Source organism: Aulostomus chinensis, chromosome 1 (genome assembly GCF_037954235.1).
Source record: "Aulostomus chinensis isolate RoL2024-O1b breed Wild chromosome 1, RoL_Achi_v1.0, whole genome shotgun sequence".
In the NCBI taxonomy this organism is placed as follows: Eukaryota; Metazoa; Chordata; class Actinopteri; order Syngnathiformes; family Aulostomidae; genus Aulostomus; species Aulostomus chinensis.
Window position 1 is genome coordinate 886,566 of NC_141320.1, and position 14,951 is coordinate 901,516.

Consider the following 14,951-nt stretch of genomic DNA (forward strand, 5'->3'; position numbering starts at 1 on the left):
GTGATAGTTGCTAAAAAACTCAAAGTGATGCTGACAGTAATGTAGTAAGAGTTGCTACGAACCTCAAAATAATGCAACAGTAATGTAGTAAGAGTTGCTACGAACCTCAAAATAATGCAACAGTAATGTAGAAAGAGTTGCTACGAACCTCAAAATATTGCGACAGTGATGTCGGAAGAATTGCTAATGGTCTCAAAATGATGCGACAGTGATGTGGAAAGAATTGCTAATGAACTCAAAATGATGCTAACAGTAATGGAGTGAAACTTTCGAATAACCTCAAAGTGATGCTGACAGTCATGTAGTAAGTGTTGCGACGAACCTCAAAATATTGCGACAGTGATGTCGGAAGAATTGCTAATGAACTCAAACTGATGCTAACAGTAATGTAGTGATACTTGCTAATCAACTCAGTGATGCTTACAGTAATGTAGTGAGTGTTTCGAATAACCTCAAAGTGATGCTGACAGTCATGTAGTAAGAGTTGCTACGAACCTCAAAATATTGCGACAGTGATGTCGGAAGAATTGCTAATGAACTCAAAATGATGCTAACAGTAAGGTAGTGATAGTTGCTAAGAAACTCAGTGATGCTTACAGTAATGTAGTAAGAGTTTCGAACAACCTCAAAGTGATGCTGACAGTCATGTACTAAGAGTTGCTACGAACCTCAAAATAATAAGACAGTAATGTAGTTAAAGTTGCTACGAACCTAAAAATAAATACGACAGTGATGTCGGAAGAATTGCTAATGAACTCAAGATGATGCTAACAGTCATGTAGTGATAGTTGCTAAGAAACTCAGTGATGCTTACAGTAATGTAGTAAGAGTTGCTACGAACCTTAAAATAATGCAACAATAATGTAGTAAGACTTGCTACGAACCTCAAAATAATTTGACGGTGATGTCAGAAGAATTGCTAATGATCTCAAAATGATGCGACAGTGATTTAGTAAGAATTGCTAATGAACTCAAAATGATGCTAACAGTAATGGAGTGAACGTTTCGAATAACCTCAAAGTGATGCTGACAGTCATGTACTAAGAGTTGCTACGAACCTCAAAATAATGCGACAGTAATGTAGTTAAAGTTGCTCCGAACCTAAAAATAAATACGACAGTGATGTCGAAAGAATTGCTAATGAACTCAAGATGATGCTAACAGTAATGGAGTGAAACTTTCGAATAACCTCAAAGTGATGCTGACAGCCTTTTAGTAAGAATTGCTAATGAACTCAATTTAATGCTACAGTGATGTCGTGAGAATTTCTCAACAACTCAAAATGATGCTAACAGTAATGTAGTGATAGTTGCTAATAAACTCAAAGTGATGCTGACAGTAATGTAATAAGAGTTGCTACGAACCTCAAAATAATGCAACAGTAATGTAGTAAGAGTTGCTACGAACCTCAAAATAATGCAACAGTAATGTAGTAAGAGTTGCTACGAACCTCAAAATATTGCGACAGTGATGTCGGAAGAATTGCTAATGGTCTCAAAATGATGCGACAGTGATGTAGTAAGAATTGCTAATGAACTCAAAATGATGCTAACAGTAATGGAGTGAAACTTTCGAATAACCTCAAAGTGATGCTGACAGTCATGTAGTAAGTGTTGCTACGAACCTCAAAATATTGCGACAGTGATGTCGGAAGAATTGCTAATGAACTCAAAATGATGCTAACAGTAATGTAGTGAGAGTTGCTAATAAACTCAGTGATGCTGACAGTAATGTAGTAAGAGTTGCTAATAACCTCAAAATAATGCTACAGTGATGTCGTAGGAATTGCTAATGAACTCAAAATAATGCGAAAGTAATGTCGGAAGAATTGCTAATGATCTCAAAATGATGCTACAGTGATGTCATAAGAATTGCTAATGAACTCAAAATGATGCTAAGAGTAATGTAGTGATAGTTGCTAATAAAATCAGTGATGCTGACAGTCATGTAGTGAGGGTTGCTTCGAACGTGAATAATGCGACAGTGATGTTGGAAGAATTGCTAATGATCTCAAAATGTTGCGACAGTGATGGAGTAAGAATTGCTAATAAACTCAAAATGATGCTAAAAGTAATGTAGTGATAGTTGCTCATGATCTCAAAGTGATGCTGACAGAAATGTAGTAAGTGTTTCGAACAACCTCAAAGTGATGCTGACAGTCATGTAGTAAGAGTTGCTACTTACCACAAAATAATACTACAGTGATGTCGGAAGAATTGCTAAAGATCTCAAAATGATGCGACAGTGATGGAGTGAAAGTTTCGAATAACCTCAAAGTCATGCTGACAGTCATGTACTAAGAGTTGCTACGAATCTAAAAATAATGCGACAGTAATGTAGTAAAAGTTGCTACGAACCTCAAAATATTGCGACAGTGATGTCGGAAGAATTGCTAATGAACTCAAGATGATGCTAACAGTAATGGAGTGAAACTTTCGAATAACCTCAAAGTGATGCTGACAGCCTTTTAGTAAGAGTTGCTAATGAACTCAATTTAATGCTACAGTGATGTCGTGAGAATTTCTCAACAACTCAAAATGATGCTAACAGTAATGTAGTGATAGTTGCTAATAAACTCAAAGTGATGCTGACAGTAATGTAGTAAGAGTTGCTACGAACCTAAAAATAATGCAACATTAATGTAGTAAGAGTTGCTACGAACCTCAAATAATGCAACAGTAATGTAGTAAGAGTTGCTACGAACCTCAAAATATTGCGACAGTGATGTCGGAAGAATTGCTAATGGTCTCAAAATGATGCGACAGTGATGTAGAAAGAATTGCTAATGAACTCAAAATGATGCTAACAGTAATGGAGTGAAACTTTCGAATAACCTCAAAGTGATGCTGACAGTCATGTAGTAAGTGTTGCTACGAACCTCAAAATATCGCGACAGTGATGTCGGAAGAATTGCTAATGAACTCAAAATGATGCTAACAGTAATGTAGTGATACTTGCTAATCAACTCAGTGATGCTTACAGTAATGTAGTGAGTGTTTCGAATAACCTCAAAGTGATGCTGACAGTCATGTAGTAAGAGTTGCTACGAACGTCAAAATATTGCGACAGTGATGTCGGAAGAATTGCTAATGAACTCAAGATGATGCTAACAGTAAGGTAGTGATAGTTGCTAAGAAACTCAGTGATGCTTACAGTAATGTAGTAAGAGTTTCGAACAACCTCAAAGTGATGCTGACAGTCATGTACTAAGAGTTGCTACGAACCTCAAAATAATAAGACAGTAATGTAGTTAAAGTTGCTACGAACCTAAAAATAAATACGACAGTGATGTCGAAAGAATTGCTAATGAACTCAAGATGATGCTAACAGTCATGTAGTGATAGTTGCTAAGAAACTCAGTGATGCTTACAGTAATGTAGTCAGAGTTTCGAACAACCTCAAAGTGATGCTGACAGTCATTTAGTAAGAGTTGCTAATGAACTCAATTCAATGCTACAGTGATGTCGTGAGAATTGCTCATGAACTCAAAATGATGCTCACAGTAATGTAGTGATAGTTGCTAATAAACTCAAAGTGATGCTGACAGTAATGTAGTAAGAGTTGCTACGAACCTTAAAATAATGCAACAATAATGTAGTAAGACTTGCTACGAACCTCAAAATAATGTGACAGTGATGTCAGAAGAATTGCTAATGATCTCAAAATGATGCGACAGTGATTTAGTAAGAATTGCTAATGAACTCAAAATGATGCTAACAGTAATGGAGTGAACGTTTCGAATAACCTCAAAGTGATGCTGACAGTCACGTACTAAGAGTTGCTACGAACCTCAAAATAATGTGACAGTGATGTCAGAAGAATTGCTCATGAACTCAAAATGATGCAAACAGTAATGTAGTGGTAGTTGCTAATCAAGTCAGTGATGCTAACAGTAATGCAGTGAAACTTTCAAATAACCTCAAAGTGATGCTGACAGTCATGTAGTAGGAGTTTATACGAACCTCAAAATAACGCGAAAGTAATGTAGGAAAAGTTGCTACGAACCTCAAAATATTGCGACAGTGATGTCGGAAGAATTGCTAATGAACTCAAGATGATGCTAAGAGTAATGTAGTGGTAGTTGCTAATCAAGTCAGTGATGCTAACAGTAATGTAGTAAGAGTTTCGAACAACCTCAAAGTGATGCTGACAGTGATGTAGTAAGAGTTGCTACGAACCTTAAAATAATGGGACAGTGATGTCGGAAGAATTGCTAATAAACTCAAAATGATGCTAACAGTAATGTAGTGATAGTTGCTAAGAAACTCAGTGATGCTTACAGTAATGTAGTCAGAGTTTCGAACAACCTCAAAGTGATGCTGACAGTCATTTAGTCAGAGTTGCTAATGAACTCAATTCAATGCTACAGTGATGTCGTGAGAATTGCTAATAAAATCAAAGTAATGCTGACAGTAATGTAGTAAGAGTTGCTACGAACCTTTAAATAAAGCAACAGTAATGTAGTTAGAGTTGCTACGAACCTCAAAATAATGTGACAGTGATGTCAGAAGAATTGCTCATGATCTCAAAATGATGCGACAGTGATGTAGTAAGAATTGCTCATGAACTCAAAATGATGCTAAAAGTAATGGAGTGAAAGTTTCCAATAACCTCAAAGTGATGCTGACAGTCATGTAGTGAGAGTTGCTACGAACCTCAAAACAATGCGACAGTAATGTAGTAAAAGTTGCTACGAACCTCAAAATATTGCGACAGTGATGTCAGAAGAATTGCTAATGAACTCAAAATGATGCTAACAGTAATGTAGTGATAGTTGCTAATCAAGTCAGTGATGCTTACAGTAATGTAGTAAGTGTTTCGAATAACCTCAAAGTGATGCTGACAGTCATGTAGTAAGAGTTGCTACGAACCTCAAAATAATGCGACAGTGATGTCAGAAGAATTGCTAAAGATCTTAAAATGATGCGACAGTGATTTAGTAAGAATTGCTAATGAACTCAAGATGATGCTAACAGTAATGTAGTGATAGTTGCTAAGAAACTCATTGATGCTTACAGTAATGTAGTAAGAGTTTCAAACAACCTCAAAGTGATGCTGACAGTCATTTAGTAACAGTTGCTAATGAACTCAATTTAATGCTACAGTGATGTCGTGAGAATTGCTCATTAACTCAAAGTGATGCTGACAGTAATGTTGTAAGTGTTGCTACAAACCTCAAAATAATGCGAAAGTAATGTAGTAAAGTTGCTACGAACCTCAAAATATTGCGACAGTGATGTCGGAAGAATTGCTAATGATCTCAAAATGATGCGACAGTGATGTATTAAGAATTGCAAATGAACTCAAAATGATGCTAACAGTAATGGAGTCAAACTTTCGAATAACCTCAAAGTGATGCTGACAGTCATGTAGTAAGTGTTGCTACAAACCTCAAAATAATGCGAAAGTAATGTAGTAAAAGTTGCTACGAACCTCAAAATATTGCGACAGTGATGTCGGAAGAATTGTTCATGAACTCAAGATAATGCTAACAGCAATGTAGTGATAGTTGCTAAGAAACTCAGTGATGCTTACAGTAATGTAGTAAGAGTTTCGAATAACCTCAAAGTGATGCTGACAGTCATTTAGTCAGAGTTGCTAATGAACTCAGTTCAATGCTACAGTGATGTCGTGAGAATTGCTCATGAACTCAAAATGATGCTAACAGTAATGTAGTGATAGTTGCTAATAAACTCAAAGTAATGCTGACAGTAATGTAGTAAGAGTTGCAACGAACCTTTAAATAAAGCAACAGTCATGTAGTAAGAGTTGCTACGAACCTCAAAATAATGTGACAGTGATGTCGGAAGAATTGCTAATGAACTCAAAATATTGCTAACATTAATGTAGTGATAGTTGCTAATCAAGTCAGTGATGCTTACAGTAATGTAGGAAGTGTTTCGAATAACCTCAAAGTGATGCTGACAGTCATGTACAAAGAGTTGCTACGAATCTCAAAATAATGCGACAGTAATGTAGTAAAAGTTGCTACGAACCTCAAAATACTGCGACAGTGATGTCGGAAGAATTGCTATCGAACTCAAGATGATGCTAACAGTAATGTTGTGGTAGTTGCTAATCAAGTCAGTGATGCTTACAGTAATGTAGTAAGAGTTTCGAACAACCTCAAAGTGATGCTGACAGTCATGTAGTAAGTGTTGCTACGAACCTCAAAATAATGCGACAGTCATGGAGTAAAAGTTGCTACGAACCTCAAAATATTGCAACAGTGATGTCGGAAGAATTGCTTATGAACTCAAAATGATGCGAACAGTAATGTAGTGATAGTTGCTAATCAACTCAGTCATGCTTACAGTAATGTAGTAAGAGATTCGAACAACCTCAAAGTGATGCTGACAGTCATTTAATAAGAGTTGCTAATGAACTCAAATCAATGCTACAGTGATGTCGTGAGAATCGCTCATGAACTCAAAATGATGCTAAAAGTAATGTAGTGATAGTTGCTAATAAACTCAAAGTAATGCTGACAGTAATGTAGTAAGAGTTGCTACGAACCTTTAAATAAAGCAAAAGTAATGTAGTTAGAGTTGCTACGAACCTCAAAATAATGTGACAGTGATGTCAGAAGAATTGCTAATGATCTCAAAATGATGCGACAGTGATTTAGTAAGAATTGCTAATGAACTCAAAATGATGCTAAAAGTAATGGAGTGAAAGTTTCCAATAACCTCAAAGTGATGCTGACAGTCATGTAGTAAGAGTTGCTACGAACCTCAAAATAATGCAACAGTAATGTAGTAAAAGTTGCTACGAACCTCAAAATATTGCGACAGTGATGTCGGAAGAATTGCTAATGAACTCAAAATGATGCTAACAGTAATGTAGTGATAGTTGCTAATCAAGTCAGTGATGCTTACAGTAATGTAGTAAGTGTTTCGAATAACCTCAAAGTGATGCTGACAGTCATTTAGTAAGAGTTGCTACGAACCTCAAAATAATGAGACAGTGATGTCAGAAGAATTGCTGAAGATCTTAAAATGATGCGACAGTGATATAGTAAGAATTGCTCATGAACTCAAGATGATGCTAACAGTAATGTAGTGATAGTTGCTAAGAAACTCAGTGATGATTACAGTAATGTAGTAAGAGTTTCGAACAACCTCAAAGTGATGCCGACAGTCATTTAGTAAGAGTTGCTAATGAACTCAATTTAATGCTACAGTGATGTCGTGAGAATTAATCATGAACTGAAAATGATGCTAACAGTAATGTAGTGATAGTTTCTAATGAACTCAAAGTTATGCTGACAGTAATGTAGTAAGAGTTGCTACGAACCTCAAAATATTGCTACAGTGATGTCGTGAGAATTGCTCATTAACTCAAAATGATGCAAACAGTAATGTAGTGATAGTTGCTAAGAAACTCAGTGATGCTTGCAGTAATGTAGTAAGAGTTGCTACGGACCTCAAAATATTGCGACAGTGATGTCGGAAGAACTGCGAATGAACTCAAGATGATGCTAACAGTAATGGAGTGAAACTTTCGAATATCCTCAAAGTGATGCTGACAGTCATGTACTAAGAGTTGCTACGAACCTCAAAATAATGCGACAGTGATGTCGGAAGAATTGCTAAAGATCTCAAAATGATGCGACAGTGATTTAGAAAAAAAGTGCTCATGAACTCAAAATGATGCTAACAGTAATGGAGTGAACGTTTCGAATAACCTCAAAGTGATGCTGACAGTCTTGTACAAAGAGTTGCTACGAACCTCAAAATAATGCGACAGTGATGTCGGAAGAATTGCTAATGATCTCAAAATGATGCGACAGTGATGTAGTAAGAATTGCTAATGAACTCAAAATGATGCTAACAGTAATGGAGTGATACTTTCGAAAAACCTCAAAATGATGCTGACAGTCATGGAGTAAGTGTTGCTACAAACCTCAAAATAATGCGACAGTAATGTAGTAAAAGTTGCTACGAACCTCAAAATATTGCGACCGTGATGTCGGAAGAATCGCTAATGAACTCAAGATGATGCTAACAGTAATGTAGTGAAAGTTGCTCAGAAACTCAGTGATGCTTACAGTAATGTAGTAAGAGTTTCGAACAACCTCAAAGTGATGCTGACAGTCATTTAGTAAGAGTTGCTAATGAACTCAATTCAATGCTACAGTGATGTCGTGAGAATTGCTCATAAACTCAAAATAATGCGAACAGTAATGTAGTGATAGTTGCTAATAAACTCAAAGTGATGCTGACAGTAATGTAGTAAGAGTTGCTACGAACCTTAAAATAATGCAACAATAATGTAGTAAGAGTTGCTAATGCACTCAATTCAATGCTACAGTGATGTCGTGAGAATTGCTCATAAACTCAAAATGATGCGAACAGTAATGTAGTGATAGTTGCTAATAAACTCAAAGTGATGCTGACAGTCATGTAGTAAGAGTTGCTACGAACCTTAAAATAATGCAACAATAATGTAGTAAGAGTTGCTAATGATCTGAAAATGATGCGACAGTGATGTCATCAGAATTGTTAATGATCTGAAAATGATGCGACAGTGATGCAGTAAGAATTGCTAATGAACTCAAAATGATGCTAACAGTGATGTAGTGATAGTTGCTAAAAAACTCAAAGTGATGCTGACAATAATGTAGTAAAAGTTGCTACGAACCTCAAAATAATGCAACAATAATGTAGTAAAAGTTGCTACGAACCTCAAAATATTGCGACAGTCATGTAGTAAAAGTTAATACGAACCTCAAAATATTGCGACAGTGATGTCGGAAGAACTGCTAATGAACTCAAAATGATGCTAACAGTAATGAAGTGATAGTTGCTAATCAACTCAGTGATGCTGACAGTAATGTATTAAGTGTTTCGAACAACCTCAAAGTGATGCTGACAGTCATGTAGTAAGAGTTGCTACGAACCTCAAAATAATGTGACAGTGATGTCAGAAGAATTGTTAATGATCTGAAAATGATGCGACAGTGATGTAGTAAGAATTGCTAGTGAACTCAAAATGATGCTAACAGTAATGGAGTGAAAGTTTCGAATAACCTCAAAGAGATGCTGACAGTCATGTAGTAAGAGTTGCTACGAACCTCAAAATAATGCGACAGTAATGTAGTAAAAGTTGCTACGAACCTCAAAATATTGCGACAGTGATGTCGGAAGAATTGCTAATGAACTCAAAATGATGCTAACAGTAATGTAGTGATAGTTGCTAATCAACTCATTGTTGCTGACAGTGATGTAGTAAGTGTTTCGAACAACCTCAAAGTGATGCTGACAGTCATGTAGTAAGAGTTGCTACGAACCTCAAAATAATGCGACAGTGATGTCAGAAGAAATCCTAAAGATCTAAAAATGATGCGACAGTGATTTAGTCAGAATTGCTAATGAACTCAAAATGATGCTAACAGTAATGGAGTGAACGTTTCGAATAACCTCAAAGTGATGCTGACAGTCATGTACTAAGAGTTGCTACGAACCTCAAAATAATGCGACAGTAATGTAGTAAAAGTTGCAACGAACCTCAAAATATTGCGACAGTGATGTCGGAAGAATTGCAAATGAACTCAAGATGATGCTAACAGTAATGGAGTGAAAGTTTCGAACAACCTCAAAGTGATGCTGACAGTCATGTAGTAAGAGTTGCTACGAACCTCAAAATAATGTGACAGTGATGTCAGAAGAATTGTTAATGATCTGAAAATGATGCGACAGTGATGTAGTAAGAATTGCTAGTGAACTCAAAATAATGCTAACAGTAATGGAGTGAAAGTTTCGAATAACCTCAAAGAGATGCTGACAGTCATGTAGTAAGAGTTGCTTCGAACCTCAAAATAATGCGACAGTAATGTAGTAAAAGTTGCAAGGAACCTCAAAATATTGCGACAGTGATGTCGGAAGAATTGCTAATGAACTCAAAATGATGCTAAAAGTAATGTAGTGATAGTTGCTAATCAAGTCAGTAATGCTTTCAGTAATGTAGTAAGTGTTTCGAAGAACCTCAAAGTGATGCTGACAGTCATGTAGTAAGAGTTGCTAAGAACCTCAAAATATTGTACGGGAATGTAGTAAAAGTTGCTACGAACCTCAAAATATTGCGACAGTGATGTCGGAAGAATTGCTAATGAACTTAAAATGATGCTAACAGTAATGTAGTGATAGTTGCTCAGAAACTCAGTGATGCTTGAAGTAATGTAGAAAGAGTTTCGAACAACCTCAAATTGATGCTGACAGTCATTTAGTAAGAGTTGCGAATGAACTCAATTTAATGCCACAGTGATGTCGTGAGAATTGCTCAACAACTCAAAATGATGCCAACAGCAATGTAGTGATAGTTGCTAAAAACTCAAAGTGATACTGACAGTAATGTAGAAAGAGTTGCTACGAACCTCAAAATAATGTGACAGTGATGTCAGAAGAATTGCTTATGATCTCAAAATGATGCGACAGTGATGTAGTAAGAATTGCTAATGAACTCAAAATGATGCTAACAGTAATGGAGTGAAACTTTCGAATAACCTCAAAGTGATGCTGACAGTCATGTAGTAAGTGTTGCTACGAACCTCAAAATAATGCGACAGTAATGTAGTAAAAGTTGCTACGAACCTCAAAATATTGCGACAGTGATGTCGGAAGAATTGCTAATGAACTCAAAATGATGCTAACAGTAATGTAGTGATAGTTGCTCATCAAGTCAGTGATGCTTACAGTAATGTAGTAAGTGTTCCGAATAACCTCAAAGTGATGCTGACAGTCATGTAGTAAGAGTTGCTACGAACCTTAAAATAATGCGACAGTAATGTAGTAAAAGTTGCTACGAACCTCAAAATATTGCGAGAGTGATGTCGGAAGAATTGCTAATGAACTCAAAATGATGCTAACAGTAATGTAGTGATAGTTGGTAATCAAGTCAGTGATGCTTACAGTAATGTGGTAAGTGTTTCAAATAACCTCAAAGTGATGCTGACAGTCATGTAGTAAGAGTTGCTACGAAACTCAATATAATGCGACAGTAATGTAGTAAAAGTCGCTACGAACCTCAAAATATTGCGACAGTGATGTCGGAAGAATTGCTCATGAACTTGAAATGATGCTAACAGTAATGTAGTGATAGTTGCTAATCAACTCAGTGATGCTTACAGTCATGTAGTAAGTGTTTCGAATAACCTCAAAGTGATGGTGACAGTCATGTAGCAAGAGTTGCTACGAACCTCAAAATAATGCAACAGTGATGTCAAAAGAATTGCTAATGATCTCAAAATGATGCGACAGTGATGTAGTAAGAATTGCTAATGAACTCAAAATCATGCTAACAGTAATGGAGTGAACGTTTCGAATAACCTCAAAGTGATGCTGACAGTCATGTACTAAGAGTTGCTACGAACCTCAAAATAATGCGACAGTAATGTAGTAAAAGTTGCAACGAACCTCAAAATATTGCGACAGTGATGTCGGAAGAATTGCAAATGAACTCAAGATGATGCTAACAGTAATGGAGTGAAAGTTTCGAACAACCTCAAAGTGATGCTGACAGTCATGTAGTAAGAGTTGCTACGAACCTCAAAATAATGTGACAGTGATGTCAGAAGAATTGTTAATGATCTGAAAATGATGCGACAGTGATGTAGTAAGAATTGCTAGTGAACTCAAAATAATGCTAACAGTAATGGAGTGAAAGTTTCGAATAACCTCAAAGAGATGCTGACAGTCATGTAGTAAGAGTTGCTTCGAACCTCAAAATAATGCGACAGTAATGTAGTAAAAGTTGCAAGGAACCTCAAAATATTGCGACAGTGATGTCGGAAGAATTGCTAATGAACTCAAAATGATGCTAAAAGTAATGTAGTGATAGTTGCTAATCAAGTCAGTAATGCTTTCAGTAATGTAGTAAGTGTTTCGAAGAACCTCAAAGTGATGCTGACAGTCATGTAGTAAGAGTTGCTATGAACCTCAAAATATTGCTCGGGAATGTAGTAAAAGTTGCTACGAACCTCAAAATATTGCGACAGTGATGTCGGAAGAATTGCTAATGAACTTAAAATGATGCTAACAGTAATGTAGTGATAGTTGCTAAGAAACTCAGTGATGCTTGAAGTAATGTAGAAAGAGTTTCGAACAACCTCAAATTGATGCTGACAGCCATTTAGTAAGAGTTGCGAATGAACTCAATTTAATGCCACAGTGATGTCGTGAGAATTGCTCAACAACTCAAAATGATGCCAACAGCAATGTAGTGATAGTTGCTAAAAACTCAAAGTGATACTGACAGTAATGTAGAAAGAGTTGCTACGAACCTCAAAATAATGTGACAGTGATGTCAGAAGAATTGCTTATGATCTCAAAATGATGCGACAGTGATGTAGTAAGAATTGCTAATGAACTCAAAATGATGCTAACAGTAATGGAGTGAAACTTTCGAATAACCTCAAAGTGATGCTGACAGTCATGTAGTAAGTGTTGCTACGAACCTCAAAATAATGCGACAGTAATGTAGTAAAAGTTGCTACGAACCTCAAAATATTGCGACAGTGATGTCGGAAGAATTGCTAATGAACTCAAAATGATGCTAACAGTAATGTAGTGATAGTTGGTAATCAACTCAGTGATGCTTAAAGTAATGTGGTAAGTGTTTCAAATAACCTCAAAGTGATGCTGACAGTCATGTAGTAAGAGTTGCTACGAAACTCAATATAATGCGACAGTAATGTAGTAAAAGTCGCTACGAACCTCAAAATATTGCGACAGTGATGTCGGAAGAATTGCTAATGAACTTGAAATGATGCTAACAGTAATGTAGTGATAGTTGCTAATCAACTCAGTGATGCTTACAGTCATGTAGTAAGTGTTTCGAATAACCTCAAAGTGATGGTGACAGTCATGTAGCAAGAGTTGCTACGAACCTCAAAATAATGCAACAGTGATGTCAAAAGAATTGCTAATGATCTCAAAATGATGCGACAGTGATGTAGTAAGAATTGCTAATGAACTCAAAATCATGCTAACAGTAATGGAGTGAAACTTTCGAATAACCTCAAAGTGATGCTGACAGTCATTTAGTAAGAGTTGCTAATGAACTAAATTTAATGCTACAGTGATGTCGTGAGAATTGCTCAACAACTCAAAATGATGCTAACAGTAATGGAGTGAAACTTTCGAATAACCTCAAAGTGATGCTGACAGTCATGTAGTAAGTGTTGCGACGAACCTCAAAATATTGCGACAGTGATGTCGGAAGAATTGCTAATGAACTCAAACTGATGCTAACAGTAATGTAGTGATACTTGCTAATCAACTCAGTGATGCTTACAGTAATGTAGTCAGTGTTTCGAATAACCTCAAAGTGATGCTGACAGTCATGTAGTAAGAGTTGCTACGAACCTCAAAATAATGCGACAGTAATGTAGTAAAAGTTGCTACGAACCTCAAAAATATTGCGACAGTGATGTCGGAAGAATTGCTAATGAACTCAAAATGATGCTAACAGTAATGTAGTGATAGTTGCTCATCAAGTCAGTGATGCTTACAGTAATGTAGTAAGTGTTCCGAATAACCTCAAAGTGATGCTGACAGTCATGTAGTAAGAGTTGCTACGAACCTTAAAATAATGCGACAGTAATGTAGTAAAAGTTGCTACGAACCTCAAAATATTGCGACAGTGATGTCGGAAGAATTGCTAATGAACTCAAAATGATGCTAACAGTAATGTAGTGATAGTTGCTAATAAACTTAGTGATGCTTACAGTAATGTAGTAAGTGTTTCGAACAACCTCAAAGTGATGCTGACAGTCATGTAGTAAGAGTTGCGACGAACCTCAAAATAATGCGACAGTGATGTCGATGTGATATCATCTTGAGTTCATTAGCAATTCTTCCAACATCACTGTCGCAATATTTTGAGGTTTGTGGCAACTTTTATGACATTACTGTCGCATTATTTTGAGATTCGTAGCAACTCTTAGTACATGACTTTCAGCATCACTTTGAGGTTATTCGAAACGTTCACTCCATTACTGTTCGCATCATTTTGAGATCATTCGCAATTTTTCTGACATCACTGTAGCATTATTTTGAGGTTCGTAGCACCTCTTAGTACATGACTGTCACCATCACTTTGAGGTTATTCGAAACACTTACTACATTACTGTATGCATCACTGACTTGATTACCAACTACCACTACATTACTGTCGCATCATTTTAAGTTCATTAGCAATTCTTCCGACATCACTGTCGCAATATTTTGAGGTTCGTAGCAACTTTTACTACATTACTGTCGCATTATTTTGAGGTTCGTAGCAACACTTACTACATGACTGTAAGCATCACTTTGAGGTTATTCGAAAGTTTCACTCCATTACTGTTAGCATCATTTTGAGTTCATTAGCAATTCTTACTACATCACTGCAGCATTAAATTGAGGTTAGTAGCAACTCTTACTTCATGACTGTCAGCATCACTTTGAGGTTGTTCGAAACTCTTACTACATTACTGTAAGCATCACTGAGTTTTTTACCAACTATCACTATATTACTGTTAGCATCATTTTGAGTTCATTAGCAACTATCACTAAATTACTGTTAGCATCATTATGAGGTTAGTAGCAACTCTTACCACATGACTGTCAGCATCACTTTGAGGTTGTTCCAAACACTTACTACATTACCGTAAGCATCACTGAGTTAATTAGCAACTATCACTGCATTACTGTTAGCATCATTTTGAGTTCATTAGCAATTCTTCCGACTTCACTGTCGCATCATTTTGAGATCATTAGCAATTCTTCCGACATCACTGTCGCATTATTTTGAGGTTCGTAGCAACTCTTACTACATGATTGTCAGAATCACTTTGAGGTTATTCGAAACGTTCACTCCATTACTGTTAGCATCATTTTGAGTTCATTAGCAATTCTTACTTAATCACTTACGCATCATTTTGAGATCTTTAGAAATTCTTCTGACATCAC